Source organism: Alosa alosa, chromosome 20 (genome assembly GCF_017589495.1).
Source record: "Alosa alosa isolate M-15738 ecotype Scorff River chromosome 20, AALO_Geno_1.1, whole genome shotgun sequence".
Taxonomy (NCBI): domain Eukaryota; kingdom Metazoa; phylum Chordata; class Actinopteri; order Clupeiformes; family Clupeidae; genus Alosa; species Alosa alosa.
In genome coordinates this window covers 18571275-18577274 of record NC_063208.1, presented here as the reverse complement: position 1 = coordinate 18577274, position 6000 = coordinate 18571275, and the positions used below count along the sequence as shown (strand labels likewise).

The 6000-nt window shown below is 37.9% G+C and overlaps 1 protein-coding gene across 1 annotated transcript in view; it reads left to right on the top strand.

Moving 5' to 3' along the window:
• The first annotated feature begins 2119 nt into the window (after positions 1 to 2119).
• The window catches only part of setdb1a (SET domain bifurcated histone lysine methyltransferase 1a), a 42018-nt gene continuing 38137 nt past the window's right edge, over positions 2120 to 6000 (top strand). Inside the window, exon 1 of the mRNA XM_048229813.1 lies at positions 2120 to 2138. The gene's annotated coding sequence lies outside the window, so the exon portion shown is untranslated. The remainder of the gene's footprint in view (positions 2139 to 6000) is intronic.

The following is a 6000-nucleotide window of genomic DNA, read 5'->3' as shown; positions in this document are numbered from 1 at the left end:
CGCCGCTCTGTTAGGCATTTTTGTTATTTGTTTGTTTGTGTCTTGTGTGTGAAGCACTTTCGTTGCACTTTGTGCATAGAAAAAATGCTCTTCATGTTTGTCAAGCACTTTGTGCTAAATGCTTGAAAAGTGCTATATAAATGAATTAATTATTATTATTATTATTATTATTATTATTATTATTATCATGTACATATTACATTAAGGTCACTTACCATCACAAACCCATATTCTGCACGGACCATGTTGATGGTGTAGCCATAGACATTGATGACGACCGAATCAACAAAAGTTATCTGCACTTCAGCTTGGTTCTCATTTCTGACCTCCACTTCAAATGCAGGATGCTCTCCATCCGCATGGCAGTTCTTGGCCATTGTGTATGTGCAGTTGCCCATGAAGTCGTAGTAGTAGTCATCAAACGTGCGGAAGTGTGGGTCTCCGAAGACCCAGCAGGTGCCTGCGGCTGAGTCTCTTCCCAGGTCCAGTTTAAACGCCGCTGGGACAGACCCTTTACTCGTGGGCCCTGCAAAGCAGAAGTCTATCCAAAACCACACACGATTAATGTCAGCATGTTCAAAAAGGCATTATTTACGAAGGAGATGTAAAACTGATATACAACTCAGCTTGACAATTGTTATTTCAATTAATATTTTTATTACTTTTACCTACTGAGTTAGTTTTATTACTTTTACTTAGTGCTTCACCTATTTCACTAATGTGATTACCTCTTCGAATTTCCCCTTGGGGATCAATAAAGTATCTATCTATCTATCTAATCTCTGTTACCAATCAGTATTCAGTAAATACGTACCACACAGTAAGAGAGTCGCAGCACAGATTAGGACTTCCTTCATGATGCCTGAGTTAACACACCGTTATAGGGGTTTATTACAGTACAAATTCACATTTGTTACTATTAAAAATATTATCTCAAACTGTATGTTTGCCACATAATTTATACTGTGTCTACCTGATTTGATAGGCCTTGAGTTGATTTTTGTTAAACTTTTAAATTGGCATGCCTGAAAATTTGTATTTTAGTATACTAAAATTAGTCTCATTAAATCTTCATCCACTAATCTCACATCCAATACTGTTAAACAGTTTCATTTATCATTTAAAATGCTGGGTTAATGCATGACCCTCTTACCTTAAGGTATGGTGCTATGAAAAGACAAGAAGGGAACTCCGTTAAATACACTTGGTGCATGCCAGAGCAACCAATCAGTTGTCAGCATTATTCAACATGTTTGATACCAGTCACCACACCCGGTTGAGGGAAAATTTTGAGGGTAAATATTTGCTGGTGTAATTGATGTAAGTCGGATGGGACCTGACACACGCCCATCTTAGATAACAAAATGTTGATGGTCAATTTCCAATCTTGAGATGTTCCATTTTAATAATGGAACAGAAAAGCTCTTAAAAACTAGTAAAACGTGGTACAATTTACACTTTATAAGGTATATTCTGTTTGATGTTCCCTCAGTAAGATCAGAGTTTGCCCAGGCAGCCTTTAGTTATAGTGGTCCAGCTGCATGGAATGAGATGCAGAAACACTCAAAACTGGAGCTCTTCATCTCATTAATAGATTATATTCCCTGGTTAAATAAAGGTATAATAAATACTTCTCAAGTGTATATAATATGGCCTACAGCAGTGGTTCTGACATTGTGGTACGGTTACCACTGGTGGTACGCAGACTCCATAGTGGTACTCCAGGAGTCTCCAAGATTCTTTTATAGATGACATAATAACTTCAAATTATATAAAAATATATATATAATTCAAAATACTTAACCACACAATCACTGGAGTTAAATGTAAAATATTTTTTTGTCTTTCATGAAAAAAAGTAGGCCTATTCGTTTTTATATCAGCCAATAGGAGTCAATAGGGCTACTAGGCTAGTTTAACTGTATGGACTATAGCAAATGGTTGACAAGCTAAGCTGTGATGTCAAGCAAAGGAAAAGGAAGCGAACATGATGGATCAAAAACAACACTGTTTGAAACAGGAAGTATTAGAAAGAGAAGTGCGAATATGTCAAGCAGAAACTGAAGTTTGTGACAATGAGCCCCCAGCACTAGTGACTAGTGAAGCCTCCACCTGCCAGCAACAAACGACGCGAAACAGTATGTACAATATACAATATGTTAAACTGGCTATTTTATTTTAATGCCAGTCAGTCATAATGGTGATACTTCGAGAGCCAATAGTTTTCTGAGGTGGTAGGCCTACTCATTGTGAAAGGTTTGAGAACCACTGGCCTACAGCATGCCACAGGCAAACATGAACAGAAAAACTGATAAGAACATGTATTACATTAAATGTGCCGTAATTTTACATCATGGTTCAGTTAGAGTATACTTCAATGCAATATGCAGAGTGATTACTAGCAGTAAAAAGTTTTGAGTGGGGCTGTGATGGGATACTCCCATTACTCCCATAATGACTCATGGAATGCCTCTCGTCCCATCATAAATTAATAAATAGTTTGACCGGATCTAACTGTTGTATAATATATATATCTATAGAGAAAAGTATTGGGACTCCTTGTCATTACACAAATACGAACCTTTATTACATGTACATCCCCATTCTAAATATATAGGCATAGGATAGCTGTAACAGCTTCCACTGTTCTGGAAAGGTCTATGGAATGTTTTCCCCAGTCATCCAGAAGAGCATTTCTGAGGTCAGGCACAGATGTTGGCTAGGCTTGCAATCTCCGTTAGTTCATCCCAAAGGTGTTTAGATGGGGTTGAAGTCAGGACTCTGTGCAAACTCACCCAACCATGTCTTTATGGACCTTGCTTTGTGCACCCTATAACAATACCATGCTTGAGTTCACTGAGCTCTTCAGAATTACCTATTCGTTCACATATGTCCACATAGTTTATGCTATTTGTTCCATTTGTCCCAATATTTACATGTATATATTGTTAACATCCTATAATCATGTTTTATGTCTGGCGTGGTGAACTGAGGGACTGTAAATATGTTTGGCTGTAAATCATCTATTCCAAGAATCAGTAAATATTATCACCATAAATCAACCCTTTCCTCTCAACTGCAAAATCACTTCCTTAACTAATTTGATAATGGTGAAGTTAAGCAAATATTTCAAGCATTTGCCAGCATAAAATGTCCTGGTATCAAGCCATTATGTTGTTACCAGTTACCCTTAAAGTGTACCGTCACACCGGAGTGATGGGAATGTTGGAAAATGAACGTTCTGAAGAATATCTGGGTTCATTGAATTCAACATAGAATTTTAGAACCTTCAATTGTTGCGGAACGGAATCTTATGTTGGAATGTTAAAAAAAAACACACCTTTATGGGTTTGGAGACAAAGGAACAAATAAGACACATTTCCAATCTTTGGCTCCAAATATAGCCTCAATCATCAACCCATTCAAATAATATCAATTTAGGCCAAGTACATATATCAATGTTAGGCCAAGTACATGATTCATGAAGGGCAATCATCCGATAATATGTGGAACCATGACAAGCACTCTTTTGTCACATTCAACAAATTGCTCGCAAGTGACCCTGATGATTAATGGTGCTTGTTGATGGTGGCATCGAGGTAATTTTCCCTTTGGCAGAGGGACAAAGATGAGAACAATTAGCTTCATTATTAGGGCATGTGGCAACATATACCATGCATAACTAATGGCAGCTTAAGATTAGTTTGTTTCAGTTGTATGACAAATTAATCACTGTCAGCTTGGGAGCACTCCCTCTGGATCTGACTCAGCATGCAAACTTTAAATGATGTTCTCTCCAAATCCACATGCTGTGATTCCTTGTGAGTTTATGGTCCAGTCACATGGTCACATGGAAATAACGACTCTATATATGTATATTACGACTCTATATAAGTATGCAAGTCAAGGCGTTGCAACATAAAAGTTGAGTTGCTGCAATTACATGAATGTTGGAATATTACACTGAATGTTTTTTTTAATGTAATAGTTATCATAGGACATATAGTAAATTACAACCAAAGTCAGGACAACATAGACAGCTGATAACACAGACACAGCCATGTTCAGTAAATGTAATGAAAATATGGTGAGTGAACTGGGTTACTCATTCCACATTTACTAATAATATCAAATTATTTCGAATATTTCGAAATGTATTATGGAATATTCTTATAATCATCATTTGTGTGTGCTATAGAATGGCATCTGAGGCTTTTTCTGAAGCAGCGTTCATGAATGACTAATGATAGCTTAATAGCTATCCAAGATCTGGGCCACTTAGAGCCACCTTTACTGAGCCAAACATTTTTTTGAGCACATGGCAGACAACGTGAGGAATGTGAGAAAAGTTTTGTTGTATGGTCTAATGAATTACAATCTAGATTTGACCTTTAAATGTGTAAATCTTTTGTAAATCTCTTTAAAAAAAAAGAGATCACTTTACTGTATTCATGAAGATTGTTAATGCCCAGGAGCCAAATGCCAGAATTTTGGTAAACCTGGTTTTGTTAGTTAAAGTTTTTTTCTTTGCTGTTTCTTGTTGCCAAGGGGTTACTCAATAACAATAGGGAGAGTGCCCAGTGAAGCTTGGGCAGTTCCCAATATTATAGCCAGGCAGCTACAGCGCTAAACTCTGGGGGCATGAACATGCAGTCTCAGGAACATGCCCCCAGAGTGTAGCGCTGTAGCTGCCATCGCTGCTGCCTGTAGCAATGAGCTAGGTGATGTTTTGCCTGATTTATGGAAGGAATCCCTATCATACCGGTACCCAAAAAGAAAGCAGTGGAGTGTATGAATGACATGAGACCGGTGGCCCTCACCTCGGTTGCCATGAAAGTGTGTGAAAAAATAGTTTTAAATAATTTTCTGCCAGTTTGCATACCAGAAAGGAAGGGGACAGAAGATGCTATTGTTTTTAAACTGGACTGTATTTATACACACCTGGACACTAGTGGGCATTGCGTCAACATTTTATATTATGATTTTAGTTCAGCTTTAAACACTATTCAACCATATCATGGTTGAAAAGCTCATAAAAATGAAGGTACCAGGGTTTATTTATTTATTTATTTTTGAGAACAGAATCCAATCTGTCAAGTTGAACCCGAGCATAAAGTCAGGAAAAATCACTACAAATACATTCTCCCCAAGGCACAGTTCTATCACCATTCTTAATTACCATTTACACAGCCCACAGTCCTTGAGTTGCCAAGTAGTGAAATTGGCAGATGACACCACTCTAGGTCTAATTGAACAGGACAATGACAGCCACTATAGAAATTAGATAAAAGCCTTTGTTGAGTGTGAGTCACTTTCTGGCAGGCACGTGCAGAGAAGGGGGGCTACAGGGGCTCTAGCACCTGCCCTTTTGTCCCTTTGATGTCCAAGTGCCCTTTTGACAAGACCCGTTTTTTACTTTTTAAAATTTGTAATACTTCCGCTAGTTCCAACGTGAATATTCGCTAAAATGTCTCATTAATAGTTTGTGAAATTAGACATTTACAAAAATAACAATTTTCTGTGTTAATTGAAATGCCTTGCGGCCACCAATCCGTGAGGTCATACATTCAGTGAACTCTCAGAAGGTGCACGCAGGCACAGTGCTGCAGGAGACGTTTGGGAGCATGGCAAGGTCACTTGGCAGTTAGCCTATCTGAACAAGCAATAGTATTCAGCTTAGAGATAGAGAATAAAATGTTTAAAGTTGTTTCATGTTTAATGAAGTAGGCTATCAAACCCGTTTTAACCATGTCATGGTCCATCCATTTCAATAACCTGGCAGCTTCGAAAATCTAAGGCTGAACGTTCATAACATATTCTGTTTAGGTTAGGCTACTATGTTAAAGTAGCCTAGCTTAGGTTAGTAGACCTAGTTCATAAAACAGAGTAGGCAAACCTTTTCTAAATCGTCATAAGCCGACGACATAGGCTACTGTAGTTGTTTAACTAACCCAATTCCACATGTAGTTCTCTGTTTACAGCTACATTAAGCGTCATTTC